The sequence below is a fragment of the Bactrocera tryoni genome, unplaced genomic scaffold (assembly GCF_016617805.1).
Source record: "Bactrocera tryoni isolate S06 unplaced genomic scaffold, CSIRO_BtryS06_freeze2 scaffold_494, whole genome shotgun sequence".
Classification (NCBI taxonomy): Eukaryota; Metazoa; Arthropoda; class Insecta; order Diptera; family Tephritidae; genus Bactrocera; species Bactrocera tryoni.
The window spans coordinates 4,243-24,414 of record NW_024396186.1 but is presented as its reverse complement, the minus strand read 5'-3'; the positions used below and the strand labels follow the sequence as shown (position 1 = coordinate 24,414).

General features: G+C 36.2%; 1 pseudogene; it reads right to left on the bottom strand.

The window, feature by feature from the left end:
- Positions 1-5,340, bottom strand: part of LOC120781197 — a 55,745-nt pseudogene extending 50,405 nt beyond the window's left edge.
- Between the last annotated feature and the right edge of the window lie 14,832 nt (positions 5,341-20,172).

The following is a 20,172-nucleotide window of genomic DNA, read 5'->3' as shown; positions in this document are numbered from 1 at the left end:
GATTGTTTCCTTGTAGGGCATACCCATTTTGGACGCATGTTCCCCAAATGGCCAGTGCCCTGTTGTAGTAGCTGTTATTCTGTAAGTACTTTTTCTTGACTTATTTAATAAGTCATTGGTTCTTTTACATACAACATATGACAGGTTGGCCATAATTGTTTAGTTATGACGCATTTTTTAATGTTTTTCCACCTGTTGTTTGCAATTTGTTGGAATTGTCTATTGATCTCTCCTTTTATCGATCCTAGCGGGCTTGGTATTAGCTCCGCTTCGGATTCATTGCGGAAAGCTCCTGCCTTTGCCAACTCGTCTGCTTTTTCGTTACCGAAAATGTTCCTGTGGCCAGGAACCCAGATCAAGTTTAGTTGGAGCTTGTCTTTTATTGAGTTTAGTGCTCTCTTGCAGTTGTGAACTATACTGGAATTTGTCATGGGTGAAGACAACCGAAGTTAACGTTTTTTTTTTTACTCTATTATAAATACTTTTGTATTTTGCAGTTTTTATATTTTCATATGCATAGGATGGAAGGTAAACGAAAATTTATTTAGAAATTGTTGCACCTTGCTCACTTCCGGTTTATGCAAATCTTTACTCTTTATAAGCATACTTTGGTGCACTAAGCAACGCGTTCAGATTTTAAACAAAGAAAACAGTTAGGCAAAATGCATAGATATTGGATATGAAGTCCAATGCACATTAACCTGTCAACTATTTCCCCATAAGAAACTGGTCTTTTATCATAACCGCCGATATCGAAACATTACAGTTTTACGGAAATTTGTTTAATTTAACAAACAATCTTCTCGAAATTGGGCATACAATATTATCTCAGAAAAGACTGTGAGTAATTTTAGAGGCCAGATCATCATAGCGTATAGCTATTGTTAATCAATTTAAAGCTCTCTGATAAACTATATTTTCTGTTTTGTTTTGTGGTGGGTCAATAAAATAAGACGACGGTTTGCCGACGGGCGAACACGCGACGTGTAATTGTCATGCGCGAAATAGGGTCCAGGTTGATTCCGCAAATTACCAATGACTGGCTTTTCGAAATATATTTATGGAAATGGTAATGTATAATTCCTCAAGTGCTATCGATATGTCGACACAATAATCTGTTGCCAAATAGGTAATAGATTGCAGCTCGTTCCAGGGTCATAGGAGCACTGCGTTCGCGGAATCGCTTAGTTTCATTATGTCGTGGGCACTAATGTTGTGCTTGATATGCACGAAATCGTTCGTGCTTCATTTACACTAACCAGAGAAAAAAATTCTGATATAGAAATACGACATTTTTTTGATCTATCTCTAGTCATCAGTGGGACTAGCACGTGAAGTAGGTCCTCACACATTTGAGTGAATACGACGACCTATAGTAGGTCAAATTCTCCTCGGCATCGTAAGTTGTAATTAATCGAAGTGAGAAAAGTTTTCACGCATTTAGTAGCAAAGTGTCACTATCACAAAATATCAACACAAAAAAGAGCACAAAAGTGGAAATATCATTATCACAAAGCATCCGATGGTTATCAAATTAATAATATTATAGTTGCATTCAGAAATTTAATTAGCGATAAAACGGTTTTTAAATCTACATAACTGAAACTATTCTTTCAATTTGACTTCTGAACGACGGACGAAATGATGTTAGCTAGCTCAGATGAAACTAAATGTTAATCAGAAGGGACCAAGTTCTGGTCGTTTTTGATCAATGCATGGTTCGAATTGATCATTTGTTGTCTATAGCAATTAACTTTAATAGCTTAACTAGGTTTTAGAAGCTCATGATATAAAATTCCTTTTTAATCCCACCAGAAACAGAGCATTGCCTTCTCACAGAATCGATCTGTTTTTGCAGTCGATATTGATGGTTATTCCAAAGTAACCCATGAGTTACTCCGTTTAGATACTTAAAATAAGCAAATTCAACGCCAGTGATTGTTCGATGCAAAACTGTTTTTTACGTGTCTTTGAAGCAAAATTTGCTTTTTCGGTTTTCCATTTGTATTTCATTCAATTAATTTTCCACATTTTTCGATCTTTCCCAAAACTTTCAAACGGTCTGAAATTGTTTGTTGTGCAACATTACATGGCTGCTATTTGCCTTTGACTCAATCATATTCATACAATATTTCTTACAGTTCAGCATCTTCAAACGTTCTTGCTGTTCTCCCACGTTCTTCATTTCTCACATCAAAATCATTATCTTTGAACCGTTGAAACCATCTTTTACATGTTGCTTCTGATAGAGAATGATTACCTCGACAATCATTCGATGCGACCCCGCAGCATGTAAACAAAGAAATAAAAGAGATTCTGCACAGTCACGTGGACATCCGTGCAAGTTTATATCCACATGTCGAATCCCATTACCATAGCGAGTCAATTCGTTAACGCTAATAAAAGTTTGAAAGCAATTGAAGTTATTAAATGAATTAAATAATACTATGGATTAAGCTATTTTTATACTCTTGCAATCTGTTGGGACATAGCATAATACTTTTATTTCACCTAACAGTTTTACGTATCATCTAAAATATATATATAGTACATATATATAAATGATCAGGATGACGAATTTAAATCCGAGTGACTGTGTGTCTGAACAGGAGATCACAGTAGCCGGGGGCAGTTTTTTGAATTTTATTAAAAACAAAACAAAAAATATTTTTATGATCCATTTTTTTATGGAGTTTTTATTGATATCTTAAGAATACAGAAAAAAACTTTTACAAAAAAATATTAAAAATTAAAATAATTAGAGGGGGGAGAGACAGGTGTAAAAAAACATGGCGCATCCTGTCATTTTTTACGCTTTTTTTTAAATTCCTTAATTTTTTTTTAAATATTTAAAACAAAAATTTTGACACGATGCTGGTAGGAACGATGAAGGATTATAGAAAGAAGGTCCACACAAAATGTATAAGTATAAAATGTAAGTTATATAGAACTTGAGATAATGCCGGTACCATGTGGAGAAAAGTAGTTTCGAGAAAAAGCGTTTAAAAAAATCCGATACGGCCGAACCGTGTTTTAATTTTTAAAAATCCTTCGGAGGATATGTTCTTAAGGGTGTAAACTGTAAATATATGGAAAAAAAATTGAATTTTTCAAAATTCTAGAGTAGAACACGCTCTTAATCTACATATCTCCTAAGTCACTAAATATAGAACAACTAAATTCGCCTAGCATAAATACTACTTAACCTCTACTGATAGTGTGAGAATGGTTGAAATCGGAAAATAACTTCTCTCATTCCCCATATAACGGTACTTTTCAAAACTACTAAAAGGGCAATAAATCAATAACTAATTACGCCATAGGTAATAAATATTACTTTTGAGATGGTGTAAGAATGAGAGCCAGTGTGCTCTATATGATTGGTTAAGGGATCGTCTAAGTGTGACGCTTCGAACAATCACTGATTTTCACAATTTTTTTTAATGTTGAAATAAACCAATCCGTCCGGTTTTATTTTTATTCATTAGGTATATAATAGTTAACACATTTTGTAGACAGCTATTAAAAAACACAACCTATGCTACTTTCAGTGTTTCATATATGCTAACAATATAGTTATCCTTTTGAAGGCTTTTCTAATGAAATTTATTATTTTATATCATTATGTTATATGTCTATGGTGCATATGTTAACTTATCAGTGTATGCGCTGGTCAAGGCTTATATTCCCAAGTGGTTTATGGCAAATAAATACTGCGAACTGTTATGTAACTTCTCAATAGTAAATGTGCAATTAATAATTTCTTGAACCTATTGGACAATCTCATACCGGCTTAAATATGTTTCAAACCCTCAAAAAACGGCCGACACGAATTTGTGAGATTAAAAACTAACTTAATGAGATCAGATTAGTTGTATCTTTTGGTTGTACCGCGAACCTAAGTCGAAGTTGACTAACGAAATTTAGAATCCTCAGAAAAATTTTCCGAGAGTTTTATCGAAGAGACCTAAATTCCGTAATTTAGTTGTTTAAAGAACACTTGACTGTCTGGCGACAAAAAGGGAAAAAAAAAGAACGACTGGCGCGTATTGGTTATTGTAAACTCAGTTATACCCGCAAAAGCGGTGTCTACGACAATAAAGAAGAGAAAGAAGAACACTTAGCTGAAAGCTTAAATATCCCAGAACAGAATTGTCGGAGTCCTCTCTGAGGTTACACCATATAACAACTCTAGTTCAGTAATTAGAATTGATGCATTGACAGACTCTGAAAAGAATCTAAATCCATTTTCTGCCGTCGAAACCAAAATAACCTCATGTATTTATAAGACTAAAATAAAAAAGAAGGACAATAATTCTAAAAAGCTTGAAAGGAACAGAGAAGGGCAAAATAATATAATAATATTTCATCCATTTTCATACTATCGGCAAGAGTTCCTATAATATTTGATCTAAGTAAAATATGCTCATCTATGAATTCGGAATTGTTTTTTATTGAGTTTTGGTTTCATAATAGTTGTGTTCTCCTGATATTGCATATTAATTTTATCAAAAAGACTTTCTCGGTGCAGTAACACATACAGTAAGTCGAACTCTTGGTCTGAACCTAAGTCCGGTAGCTTCATTATAACATAAATTTCCAGAGTCTTACGATATGTGCAAAAAAAGTTTGGAAGAAGCCCAAAACCATTCCTTGTCTCCCGTGCTTCTCTTTTTCCCCTTCATTTCTACAAAATTTACTTGGGTTCTTGATAATTGACAACGATTCAATTATTACGCTGCTTGTTACCTCATTTTGCACCATGTAGTTAAGAAGTCGTATATGGTTATTTATATTCCGACTTCAATTGTATCGTTTGATCGCTACAAAGAGGCCAAGCTAGAGCACAGCCACAGTGCACTAAGTACTGATTATCACAGGAAACCTTGAGAGGTTTGGCGAGTTAATTACTTAGGATTACAGAAAATTGGAATCTGTTTCCTTTTAACTTAAGTTCAGCTGGCCAGCTTGGTCTTTAAATCTCTTTTCATAAAAATCCTTAAGAAATGATTTCCACTCATTACCCGAACGGATCAAATGAAATCTATACGAAAAATTTAATGATTACTTGCGATTAATAACGAAAAGGAAACTGCATGAGACAAGAAGAAGGGAAAACAATTGTGAAAACATTGCTATCGAGTTCTTCTTGGTGGCATCTTTTTAAGCGCAAACTTGACGAAGTTTTTCTTTCTTGTGCTTACAACCTGACGCGGGTGAATGATGTGCTGTGGTAGGGCGTAAATACTTACAGGCCGGCCAGGAGCAAGGCGGATTGACCAGTATTGGCAGAAACATTTGGACTTCAACGATCATGTGATATGTGCTGCTGTGTAGCATGTCTGTTACAGATACTATAAACCAACGAAGCATAACAGAAATTGCATAAAATAAATTCAATATAAACAATGATATCAGAAACCGAGTTAAAGGCACAGCACGAAACCGGTGTCAACAAAGCGCGGAGAGCAGCAGTGGGCAGTCTGGAAAAGCCACATATGGTAAAGTGAGGTTTCTAAGCAACATTTAAGACGATAATGCCGATGTCTTTAGCTGCACGATTTTTGACGTTGCAACATGTTGCTGCGGATGATGATTGCTGCTATGGAACTACGCCGTGGGTTGAATACCAAACGCAGGCACTGCAAATTGAAATAAAGGCAAAAGTCATAACGTCAGGAAGAGTCACGCAAGAGAGAAAAGCGAAGCGAAAAACGGAAGCAAATCCCAGTATAAAAAGTAAGACAACGGAATAGCGTAACGGTTAAGGAATTGCATTAAAGCTACGATGTGAATCTCTGAGGAATCTAGCGTACACTTAAGTACCATGTGTGGCAGTAAAGTATTTGAGAGGCTGATGAGGTACGGCAGTACGGAGTCCAAAGAATTATATCAAAATGAAAGACGATCAGCATATCCTTCGAGTGGTGAGGTTGTTTGCCCTTAAGCACTTAAGCACTTATACCAGATACATGCACAACAGTTTGAGGTGCAGAGGCCTGCGCACATATGCACAAAAAGAAGGTAAGTGTTTGTCGTTCAAAAGCGCACTGAGGCATTCAGTAGTCGAGTCAGCATGATGGCATTGCAAGCTCTCCTTCTTTTCTGTTTCATTCTCAGATACCACTTCAAACATTCTATGGCCATTGTGACAAATTGCGTGTTTAATATTTGCACCGTCATCAAGCACTCGCACGCGCTCTAACCCCATGCAGCGATGCATTGATTCACATTTGCTTAAAGCGTTACCAAGACAAGCTGACATTCAACTCCCAAACAACTTTCAAACCAACAGCCTTTTAATTACCGGAACAATATACATATGTAATTTGTCATGCTGCTTCAAAGTCATTGCGATAAGCGATTTTAACATGCAGTTACGGAAGTGCAAGTTCGTTTCGTGTAAGCACTGTGGGTAAAAAAATTACATGTGTCCAACAACTGATGTAATAACAAAGTTGAATTTTCAAATAAAAAGAAATGTTTGGCAACCTCCAAGAATATTTTTTAAGTTTTGTAACTTTCAACTTGTTTTAACCTCGACCATTCTTTTCCATATGCGAAGGAATATCTTGAATCTTTTAATTATGGGCATCTTCGTGCGGAGTGCAAAATGTTTACTGCCATTATAACTGGCACTGAATAATCCATCCGATCTGTTGATATTAGGAAAACTCTTGAAGCCATTTTATACTAAACAATGTTTTCGCAATTTTTTTTTTAAGTTATTCCAGCTGATAAAGTATGTTTGATATTATCGAAAAAATAACGGAAGCTACAATGTTGAGGTATTCGTTATGTAGAGAATGACAAAAAAATATCTACAATGCGATAAGTTTGGCTTCCTAAAATTAATTTTTAGCAGCACTGTATAGTGTCCCGGCATACCTCTTTGAAGGACTGGAACTGGAACGTCTCTGTGGAATTGGAATTCTCATCGAATGGGTACTGGAATTCTGTGGAATTGGAATTCTCATCGAAGTGCACAGTAGGTACTGAGGAGCCCTATGAATTTGAAACAGGTCAGGCGGTTTGAGAGAAAATCTTTCTTAGGCGACATTTGTGGCGATCTTATACCTCAAAAGCAATGAGGTATCACAAAGAACTTGGTATCGCCGTAGTTTCAGAGAACTTGAGATATATATTCATCATACCACAAAGCAACATATAACTTTACATTCTAAACGCAGTGGCAGGTGGGTGGAGTAGGTAAATGAGGCACCGCAATGTGAAACAGCTTTAGATAATAACGTTCAATTGTTAAAACCCCTGCGATAAAATTAATGAAGTGAGAAGGATCAAGAGTGCATGACCAAAAGGACGGCAATATGAAGCAACAACAGCTAAATAAGAATTAAGAGGAAATGAAATTTTGTGTGCAGGAGAGTTAAGGAAATTCGTATATCAAACGCTTGCATCGAAAATTTATCCAGTTAGCAGTAAATCGGACTGAGGCATGAACGACGCCAACAACTCCAATAAGATGCTACAACAAACAACATCAAATGCAGAGTAACATAAGCACAGCGTAAAATGATGTTGGGTAAGTTTTTATTTGTATGAAATTGCAAAGCTTTCAAATAACGGTTATGCATCCATACCTACACACAGGCACACCCCACCCGTCCACCTTTTCGGCAATTTGACGCTTGTCTGTTGCGCTACATGCTAGCGAGATAAAATCATTCAATGATTACTTGCACTCCCGAACAACTACACTCACACTTATAGATATTGTAAATACCGGCACAAATCACGAATTTGTTACATAAAAACAGTGTTAAAATTAATTGTGGCACTGCTACCGCAATGAAAATATCATAGAGCGCTGAATTTCAAGGGCAAATGTATGCTGTGAAAAGCGAGAGATTGAGATAACCGTAATCCGTAATTTATTACTGGTTGATTAAGTGTTTAATGCATTTTCAAAAGTGCCTCTAACATATGCAAGAGCTTTTTGTGATATAATCGGTCTTTGAATGCGATAATAAATATTTGTATTGAAAGCTTAAATTTCTTGTTTTTAATCCTTTTCAGATTTGATCTGATGATATAAATTCAGAAGAAACATATGTTTATCATTTTGAACCAATTTGCCCCAAAACTACACATAATTAGTTAGCAGGAATTTCTACTCGTATCCATATTAAATGCGCCAAGTCATAAGCCAAACCTTCAGCAAACGTTTTCGTATTAACCCTCCGTCTTTTACTGGACCATAGTAGACTCTACTATACATTCGTTTTGCCCGAGATCATACATACGTATCGAAGCTTCAAATGCTGTAACACATCCTTAATGATAACATTTCAGCCAGGAAATGAAAGAGTTGTGTCGTTGCTTAGTAGCTAAGTGAAGTAAGAGCAATTTTACGCCCCAAAGAGGTTAGGAGTATAACCACACCCACTTCCCATGCAAAAGTAACTCTGAGAGCATATATTTCTCATGATGATATATCGTAATTCCATAATTGTTTGTTCTAGCTCGCATAAACCATATATAAGAATTTAAATGCGATGGGCGTGAAAAAGGTACCATCGATAAGTACTCAAATACTTTTTTTATATGTATATAGAAGGAGTGTTCCAAAGTTAAGAGGACTTTTTGAATCTAGCGACCCCTGGTGCGTTAGAATCTGCTATCTTTATCGATTGTCCAGTGGAAATTTCATAGCATTTCATTGATTAGAGATGAAGTTATTGCGTCGCAAGTATCAGTATGTTTGTGTTATGGTGTGTTTGTGGTATATTTATATTTAAATTTATAACTGAGGATTTTCTTAAGAAATGTACTCTAAGACGACAAAACCATGTTTGGCTGCGCGTGACTTTAACCATCCTATCCAAGCAACTCTATTGGGTCGGCTAGTAAGTAATTTAATTTTTTATGCGATTTAAATTTTTTATTAGATAAAATACATTATTAAACATGTAAGAAAGGGCTAAGTTCGGCTGCAACGGAAGATTTTATACTCTTGAAACTTGCGCGAATCAAAACCAGGGAAACACTTTAAGGTATAAAACCAATCATATAGAGTAAAGTCAGCCGGATATTCGAAAATCTTGATAGTAGTTATATAGGGGCAAAATTTAACTGTAAATATACGTATATGTATATATATTCGAATATCTTTATATTAAGTATGTGGGGGCTAAGGAAAGTATTAGTTCGATTCAACCAATTTTTGATATACGGACATACTATTATAAATCAAGAAAAAACGTTAACTTCGGCTGCACCGAAACTGATATACCATATACCATCACAGGCGCATTTTTTTAGTAACTATGTGTTCAGTTTATATGGAAGCTATATGCTATAGTAAGCCGATCTGACCAATTTTTTCGGAGTTTATGTTATTACCTTAATTAGTAATCCATGACAAATTTCGTGAAGATATCAAGTCAAAATAGGAAGTTTTCCATACAATCCCTTGATTCCGATCGTTCGGTTTGTATGGCAGCTATTTGCCATAGTTAACCGATCTGAACAATTTCTTCGGAGATCACATTGTTGCCTAAGAAAATAATCCATACCAAATTTCGTGTATATGGCAGCTATATGCTATAGTAAGCCGATCTGAACAATTTCATCAGAGATTACATTGTTGCCTAAGGAAATAATCTAAACCTAGTTTCGTGAATATATCTCGTCAAATGCAAAAGTTTTCCATGCAAGAACTTTTTTCCGATCGTTCAGTTTGGATGGCAGCTATATGCTATAGTTAATTTCTTCGGAGATTACATTGTTGCCTTAGAAAATAACATATATCAAATTTCGTGAATATATCTTGTCAAATGTGAAAGTTTTCCATACAAGAACTTGATTCCAATCGTTCAGTTTGTATGGCAGCTTTACGTTATAGTGGTCCGATATCGGCAGTTCCGACAAATGAGCAGCTTCTTAAAGAGAAAATGATTTTAAAACGATATCTTAAAAACTGAGGGATTAGTTCGTATGTATACAGACAGACGTATGGACATCGCTAAATCGACTCAGCTCAACATACTGATCATTTATGTATATATGTATTTTACAGGGTCTCCGACGCTTCCGTCTGGGTGTTACAAACTTCGTGACAAACTTAATATACCCTGTTCAGGGTATGAATAGGATTATCCCTTCGTTGCAGTTACATATACTCGTATCACACATTGACCGACACTTTCGGTTAAAAGTCCACTATAGGTACTGGGGTCTAAATATTGGGAACCTGGGAGCTTAAACAGTTTTTACTAGATTTAAGCAATTCATAGGTTCAATCATAAGGTTGCACACACTAAATACATAATTCATGCAAACTTTTATCCCGTTACATGGGGAGTGAGCTTGGTTATCCTCCGATTTAATCCATTTTCACACTGTCGGTAGAAGCGGCTGTCGTAACTTTAGTGGTTTAGGAGATATGTACATTAAACCTGTAAGAGGGCGGGGCCACGCTCTCTTTTTCAAAAATTTTCGCGCACAGGTGCCCCTTGCTGTTGCGATCCTCTCTACCAAATTACAGCTTTATGTTTTAATTTAGTACTGAGTTATGGCTTTTTATAAGTCTTCGGTTAATGGCGATTTGTGGGCGTGGCAGTGGTTCGATTACGAACTCGAATTTTGATTGCACTAAGGCACCTGTGCACAAAGTTTCATAAATTTATTTAAATTTTTACTCATGCTACAGCTTGAACGAACGGACGGACAGACAGACGGTCAATCGCATTCAAGTTTATTCACGTAGTCAAAATAAACACCCTAAACAATCAATCGATATAGTAAAACTTTGACTGTTTTTGTTTAAATCATTACGATATAGGCATAAATATCCGTATAAAATAATACACAACATTTTTCAGGGTATCTAAATAACTTTCGTTAGGAAAGTCCATACATGAACTTGCTAAAAAGTAGGAAATGACAAAACTCTGTTGGCAACCTTTGCTGCACCTTTCAGTCGATCACACACTGCTTCCTACATCTCCGCTGGCAGTTAATCAAGAAATCTAAATATTTGCAAACCTTTATAATGCACTGACACAATCGGCTCCAATCAGAGTCTTCTTGAGCGCTCAAATATTTAAGGATTTAGGTTATATTTGATCACACGCGTATACGCGTACATTCGCACATCCGAAAACACTCATTTACATAAACATAAGTATATCAATGAAAGTATATTTAATATACATTTTAATAAAATGCTCACAAATTAGCTTTGAATTGTGGACAGTCAGTCAGGTCTATATAATCGGAATGAACTTGGCTGTAAAATGTATTATATAATAGTTGAGAGCTCGTACTGAGAGTAAGCAAAAATAATTTCCGACAATAGCCTTTTATATCACTAAAAAAATTAACCAGCATTTGCATTTACCTTATTCCTTTTTTATAGTGAAAAGAAAGCAAGAAATCATATGTTTAGCAGTATTTAAAGTAGTATCTTCATCAACTTATGCTAAAAATTTCAAATAAATATTTTTTATGGAGCTTTAAATTCTTTAAAGTGAACACTTACGGTAGATTCAGACCTTTTTCTTGAAAAAACTTTGTAAAAGTTGAACTCCATGGGCCAATCATTCCTTGAAGTTACGCGAAAAACTTTCTCAAAAATTTTTATTGTAAACAAAAGTTTTTTTTTTCAAGTTAGAACACTAAATTATAAAATTCAAAACTATCAGCAATAAAAGAAAACAAATATTTGCAAACCTCGCTTTATGAAAATCTTTTTAATCTTCATTATGGCATTTTGGCTTTAAAAGGTACCTTATTCAATGCTATGTTATCAAGCGCTGCTACTGTTGCATATTTTTCTTTGCTACTTTGTACCGCTAAACTATCACCGGCTGTTATTTGTCTCTTGGGAAAATAACAAATAAAGCTTTACCAAACACCCGCTCAACACAAGCGTAAAAGGAAACAACGCAAGCATTTATAAACAAAAGAACAAAAAAGGAAAAGGTAAATGTATCCACTGGAATATCGCATAAGACGCAACCTTGAAAAAGTTGAACGTAATTTTCACGGTTCTAGTTAAGCTTCTTCCGTAGTGCATCTACTTTCGAAATGAAAGTGACTGGGCGGCACAGTAGCGGGGCCACGCCAACTTGTAACTATCCTTAATCGCATTGGGCAATTGTTGAAGCACAGGTCGGAAATTGGGGATACTCTGCAGCTCAGCAGAAAAAGCAAAACCCCAAAGCGTTCCAAATCAGCGCAGTTGCGGATCCAGAAGAGAATAACATACTGCAACAACAGCAAGAATCAAAATTTTGTTACGCGAATTTTTGCTTTCTTGTCTCACAATTGAGTCGGTAGTCTGTTAGAGTACTTTTGCAATGCGAGGAAGTTGAAGCGATGGATGTTTTGGGTTGATTTATTCTCCATTCAGTTGACTGCTTGATCCCATCCTGCTGATTCTAAATTTTATTGGTGTGCAATTGCGCTTGCTGGCGTGGTCATAGCTCTTGGACATTGAGATTGCGATGCGCAAAGGGGAGTAGACAGCAGAACACAGATAGCATAACGAAGCTGCGGTTTTTGCGCAGGTGAAAAATCTATTTAAGAAAAATACTTATTTCACTGGTTTGGTTTAATTAATTCCATTTGACTTGTGCCCTAACCCCTGCTAGGAATCGATAGCCAGGTGTCAAACGGTTAGAGTCAAATTTCAAAATTACCAAAGTGTTGCAGAGCATTACTTTACCTGACGGCTTGCATTTGGACAAACACGAGTAAATATCATTAATTGAGGAAACATTTCATCAATTCATTAATTTAAATGAAAAATATTTTTGACCCGTTACTGGAACGCACGTATACTTTAGCAAGAGCTGTCAACTTATAGAAATACTTTAAAACTATTTTAAAAAGTAAACATCATTCGGTAATCAACTGATCTAACGAAACTCCGACAGTATTTCTGAGTTAGAATACACTAAGAATTATGCTGAGAATCATCTGGTTGGGTAAGTGAGCTGTATAGTTCAACTGCGAAAAATACTATCCTTATATGATAATATGAATTGCCATTTCAACATCGATTTAGCTACGGAAATAATTGATGCGAATCGTAAACTTTCATGATATTGAGACAACTATAGGCATTAGTAGGCCAGCATACATTCAATATGGCATGATTTGATTGTTAAATTTGTTTGTTTATTTTGGATCGCACAAAAGCTGGTTCGTGTTGATTGGTCGAGAGAAGTAGAAAAAACAAAACCATAGTAAATAGCAGTCGACTGTATGGGATTTCCAGATGAGTGAAAGCACTTCGAAGCAAATGGCTGCTTGTTTTCTTTTTGAAAAAATGGAAAATGCCGCTACTATACCACTAGAACAACGCCGAATTGCAAATTCTAAGTGGCCGTCAATAGCCGAAGACGAACCCCCTTTACCTAGGCAATGAAAAATCGACGGACTTTTAGCATTCAAAACATGGATTTGATGAGTAATCTACCGTACAGTGACTTAGCACAGAATGAGTTTATTTTATTTCCATTCGTAAAAAATAAACTAAGAGGGCAACGTTTTTTTTTATGGAGATACCTCAAGCAATGTATAAAACTTAACGGAAAATATTTTGAGGAAACAATAAAGCTATTTTCGACAATTATTTTTTGTTTTTCTTTTCTAATTCCGAAAAATAAAAACATCTCCTCAGAGGCATACCATGAAACTATTTATGTTATTTTGTAATTTTAACAAGTGAAGCTTATATTTTTACCGAAAACAATTTCCCAACACCGACACTTTTAAAAGACTTGGTAGCATAGTAACTTTACTTTTATAGGCAGTATGAAGATTACAGGATACATCCTCATCTTATTGTGATAGAGGTTAGAGTTTACCTGGATTTTAACATACTTTTTCACTTTTTGCTCTAACTCAATCCTAGTTATCCACCAATAACAAAAAAATCCAATCATGGATGTTCCTGGGCTGGCTATGGAAAGATTCATAATGCCTTTCTGACAATGGATTTATGAGCATCGCTAGCTGAAAGCTTCTTAAAACTTGAATAATTCTCCATTAGTCTATTACCAACAAGGTGCACACCGAAATTAAAGATTTAGTTGAAAGTCAACTTATTTTTGGTGCAAGTTTATGGTGAACACACTCTAGCTGTGCGAACAGGCAAAAGTTGACTTTGAAGCCGAACAACATCATAAGTGGTCAAAAAAGTTTGAAAATAAAGAGCTGAAAGCAATACCCGATGAAGATTGTTATCAAAATTTGAAGAGCCCACATAATATTGCGAGTGACTATATAACTTACAATTATAATTATATTTTAAGTTTCAATATATGGTCAATATATTAGCAAATTTTCGTCTGCCTGCATCCCCTTCACCGTAATCGAATTCTCTTAAGGCTTACTCTTCTACTACTGTGATTCACTCGGGCACAGCGAACCGGAAAAAGTGATGTGTTTGCTCTGTATCTTAGTCCAGTAACGTTCCTTTCTATTTATCTCATCGTCAGGATCAATGGCTGAACATTTTCTGATATATATATTTAATGAAAAAATAAGAAATTCGAAATAAGAAACCCCATTGAATTTTCCTGAAGCATATTGAGCTAAAACGAAATATCCGTATTATCATCTTCACTCTTTCCTGAATTGTCAACACTATTTTTCCATACGTTTACTGTAACAAAGATGTATTTGTCCAAGTAACTGAAAGCTAAAAGTATATACATTGAGATATTACAAATAAAAAGTACAAATCGTGAATAAATAACGTATGTAAAATGAAATAAAATAACGAAACGTAAACACGAATGTTGTAGCGAAAAGGGTGCCAAATGAGATTTTCTCCATCATTTGAGCCAGTTCAAGCAATGCGAAAAGACGCAACCTTGAAAAAGTTGAACGGAAAATACTTCAAAAGTATTTGGACCTAAAAGAGTTGCACATGCCAAATAAGTATGTGAAAGCATTTCGTTTGTAAATTTGTGGCTATTTCTGTGTTATGTCAAGCGAAGTTAAGTTTAAATTACAAAATAGTTTCTTTGGATACTTCACGCCGGCAGGCTGAGCCATAGAGAAGGTTGTAAAACTGTTGAAGCTTTGTAAAACATACATTTGTATTGAATATAGGATAGGGTTGTGTGTGAGCGCTTAAATTCATATACCATATGGAGTTCACAGTTGCATGTGGAATTTATGTAACTAAATAGCAGTACATGAAAAAAGGAAATGAAGTCTACAAAAAACAGACGACATATATTTATTTAAATATCTAAACTTCATATATTACTTCAAAGTATATATATAGAACTTTTCCGCTGTGGCTAATATTCTAACAGCTTTATTTTTTAGATTTAATAACAGGAAGCGCCGCTGAAGAAGATATATTTTTTCTATAAACGATCCGTATAACTCAGTGCGGCGCTTTCTGTCTTGTGATTAAATGGTTTCAGAGCAGATTTAGCCCCAGAAAAGTAATCACATGGTGTACCTGTAAGACAAGAAGATTAAGAGTGTCCTTCCCCTAGTTTTCGTATACCTATTAACCGGCCCGCAAGTCCGATTACAAACATTCGTTTGACTTTATATGTCACCTTATACATTAGGTATATGAAGACCAATGGGAGTATTGCCAGGCTTTTATCCTTTTTTGTTGTTATATTGTATATTTTCCGTGAGGTTTTCACGAAATTCAGAAAGCATTTATTATTTCCTCTGAGGCATGCGCCATTGTGCTATTGGCGCACAGCAGCATTTTTTTGGTTTTCTGAAAACTATTTGAATTGATTTTAATTATTAACTTTCAAAGTCAAAGAATAAAAATAAGTTTGTAGTTTAGCTTGTAGTAGTATAGAAAAGATGATGTAAAATTTGCAAAGTAAAAATTGGAAATATTGAAGATAGCGCTTGTACCACTTTAAATGTTCGGTTAGACTCGAACATATCTTCTCCTTAGGACTACCTATTACACTTTCAGTTATGGATGGCCAACACTTTAGTTATCCTTTCGAAAAAAAAACATTTCTGTTTTAATTATGAGTTGTTTGAATTTTACACATTTAAATACTATTTGATTTCATAATTAAAAACTCCTCAACGAGTAAGAGAGAATATATTTCAATAAGTCATGACGCAGCTCGTAACCAGTCCTCTGTTAGAAATATATGATGTCCTGTTTTCTTCATATGTTTCATAAGTTTGTATGTATCATAACTCATCAGGACGAAACGCTTGTACTAAGAAACAAGTATATAAATTAGTAATATTATATATATATATATATGTAGTCCTGTATATATATATTAGGGTGCACCTTAGCTATACGGGAGAAAAAAAATATAGTTTACAGGGCATCACACCCCCAAAAGTTGCATTAGAGTATCATATTATGTTCTGCAAACAAATTTGGCGATTGGATAATGGGAAGACGTGCCGCAACGAGGGTAAAGTGACCATGTTTTACAAATTTTGAATAACATTATCATTATCACATTATCATATTATATATCTATATATGTACTTCTGTGATCAAATTGAAAGGTGAATTTTGTTCATTTCATCTCCTTCAAAGTAAACCCCTTCCGCTGCAATACACTTATGCCAACGAATTTTCCAGTCAATATAGCACTTGGAAAAATCCTCCATCGTGACGGTCGTCGTCTTCTTCAATTCAGCTTTCATATCCTCAATTAAGTCAAAACGGGGTCCTCGAAGAGGTCTTGTGAATGCGGTGATTGTGGCACGATATTAGTTGAAAATGTGGCAAAATGGTGACGAATATTCAATGCAGTATGAGATGGTGCATTATCGCACTTCTTTGTTCAACAAAGTCAGACATTGTAAAAATCAAAGAATTCACTTTTAGGGGCATATCTCAAAAACTAATAAATATTTTGACGTGAAATTTAGATAGGCTACCAAATTACAGAAAAAAAATTTACCTATTCCAAAAACTCACGAAGTATAAATTAACAATTCACCTTTCTTTTAAATTTTTGGTAGTTCCTTGCTGGAGAAAGCTCGTAATATGGGTGGATCTGTTCAACATTGGATTTAATGAGATCGAAAATACATTTTATGAGATCAGATTAGTATCTTTGAGTTTAAGAAAGAACCAATTACAATACTTTGCGAAGTTAACTTGGATAATTCAAAAACAGCAGAAAAGCTTAATTAGTTCCTAGAATATAGTCAAACGACTTTGAGCACTCCAAGATCAATTTGGCGGACTCCTCCTTGAGGTTACATCATATAACAACACTGCTTCTACTATACTCTACAAATTTCCTTTTTGATACACTCTGAGATACCGCGTTGCCCTGCAAATTACCCTTTCAAATCTATAGGCCTGGTATAACACGAAGCATCAAGAAATATTTCAGTGGCTTATAAAAAGCTGAAAAACAACAGAGAAAGGCAAAAAGTCACTGCATTCCGGATTCTGGCCAAGGCAAAATAAGTATAGTATGTGCAGATATATTTAGGCAAATATATGTTGCACGGGTGGTTGGTTGACTTCTTCGTTGGTTGGTTGTATACTTGCTTAAGTTAGACCCGCCAAAGCTGTCCAGAGCAGGGGCATACAGCAACTAAACGAAATGAACAAATAGCAAATGTGCAGTAGAATTTGTATGACTAAGCCTGTGTGTGAATGTTATTGAGCATTAGACTTGGGGACGAGCCTTAAAAAGTATTTAATATAACTAGTGCAATGCCATGTTCAGAAAAACATACAAACTTTTACATTCATATTATACACATATGTAAGAACAATAATTACTTTAAAGTAAAAAATTTGTAAGCATTTATTGTCAAGAATATATAATAAAAATATTCCCCTTTTTGAGTGAAGTGAGCGCGTAGCCAAATCAACATCTTAAACCTAATTTGAGCGTGCTGTTGGGGTTCAGGTCTCCGCTAATTACTGGCTAAATAGCGCCATATCTTGGAGTATATACATAAAAACTACAAGCAGTGCAAGACTAATTGCCCCATTTAATGATAAGCTAAAGCCACTTTGAAAGCAAGACAAGCCTTCATATGATTTAACCGCTAATAGGCTTATAATACGTGAGGGCTCGAAAGATTTTTACATACATATTTATGTTATTAAATATGGTATATATTACTTTATAAAATTAACATCCAGAATAATAAGAAGACAACATGAAGGGGTTGGCAACGTTTACAAATCAAGAAACTGCTCTCATTGTTTGACCTCCGGATATGATGTTACAACAAGAAAGTTACATAGTATGCCGAATCTTGTGGGTACTTTCGTGTGCCTTAACATTGTGACTGGAGACTTAAATCAAAAGTTAGGGATTTAAAATAATGTTACTTTAAACCAGGAAAACATTAATTTCGGATGCATCGAAACTATAATACAATGATTTTATATAAAAACTGTGATTTGTCAGTTTTTGTTGGTTTTATATGCTAAATTCCCTGGATATGAAAATTTTTTTCCAAAATTACACTGTTATCTTAGGCAACAACCCATTTCAAAAATGGTGAATCCGATCGTCCAGTTTATATGGCAGATTTATGGTAAAGTGGTATGTAGAATCTTCTTCTTCTTAATTGGCGTAGACACCGCTTACGCGATTATTGCCGAGTTAACAACAGCGCGCCAGTCGTTTCTTCTTTTCGCTACGTGGCGCCAATTGGATATTCCAAGCGAAGCCAGGTCCTTCTCCACTTGGTCCTTCCAACGGAGTGGAGGTCTTCCTCTTCCTCTGCTTCCCCCGGCGGGTACTGCGTCGCGGGTACTTCAGAGGTGGAGTGTTTTCGTCCATCCGGACAACATGACCTAGCAGCGTAGCCGCTGTCTTTTAATTCGCTGAACTATGTCGATGTCGTCGTATATCTCGTACAGCTCATCGTTCCATCGAATGCGATATTCGCCGTGGCCAACGCACAAAGGACCATAAATCTTTCGCAGAATTTTTCTCTCGAAAACTCGCAACGTCGACTCATCAGTTGTTGACATCGTCCAAGCCTCTGCATCATATAGCAGGACGGGAATTATGAGTGACTTATAGAGTTTGGTTTTTGTTTGGCGAGAGAGGACTTTGCTTCTCAATTGCCTACTTATCCCGAAGTAACACCTGTTGGCAAGAGTTATTCTGCGTTAGATTTCTAGGCTGACATTGTTGGTGGTGTCTACGCTGGTTCCTAGATAGACGAAATTATCTACAACTTCAAAGTTATGACTGTCAACAGCGACGTGAGAGCCAAGTCGCGAGTGCGACGACTGTTTGTTTGATGACAGGTGATATTTCGTTTTGCCCTCGTTCACTGCCAGACCAATTTTCTATGCTTCCTTGTCCAGCCCGGAGAAAGCAGAACTAACGGCGCGGGTCTTGAGGCCGATGATATCAATATCACTGGCCTTTTCCAAGATTTGGCGCATGGTGAATTTCTGGTCGGTTGTTTATTTTCCAGGTCTGAAGACACACTGATAAGGTCCAATCAGTTTGTTGACGGTGGGCTTTAATCTTTCACACAATGCGCTCGATAGAACCTTATATGCGATGTTGAGGAGGCTAATCTCACGGTAGTTGGCGCAGATTGTGGGGTCTCCTTTTTTTATGGATTGGACATAGCACACTTAAATTCCAATCGTTGGGCATGCTTTCGTCCGACCATATTTTACAAAGAAGCTGATGCATACTCCTTATCAGTTCTTCGCCGCCGTGTTTGAATAGCTCGGCCGGCAATCCGTCGGCCCCCGCCGCTTTGTTGTTATTCAGGCGGGTGATTGCTGTTTGAACTTCTTCATGGTCGGGCAATGGAACGTCGGCTCCATCGTCATCGATTGGGGAATCGGGTTCGCCTTCTCCTGGCGTTGTGTGTTCACTGCCATTCAGCAGGCTTCATAATTTAAGTATGCTCTGGGCATCGGTCACTAGATCACCTTTGGGGGTTCTACAAGAGTATGCTCCGGCCTTGAAACCTTCTGTAAGCCGCCGCATTTTTTCGTAGAATTTTCGAGCATTACCCCTGTCGGCCAGCTTATCAAGCTCTTCGTACTCACACATTTCAGCCTCTTTCTTCTTCTGTCTGCAAATGCGTCTCGCTTCCCTCTTCAACTCTCGGTCTCTATACCATCCCGCACGTGTAGTGGTCGATCGTAACGTTGCGAGGTAGGCAGCCTGTTTTCTCTCCGCTGCGACATGGCACTCCTCGTCGTACCAGCTGTTCTTTTGC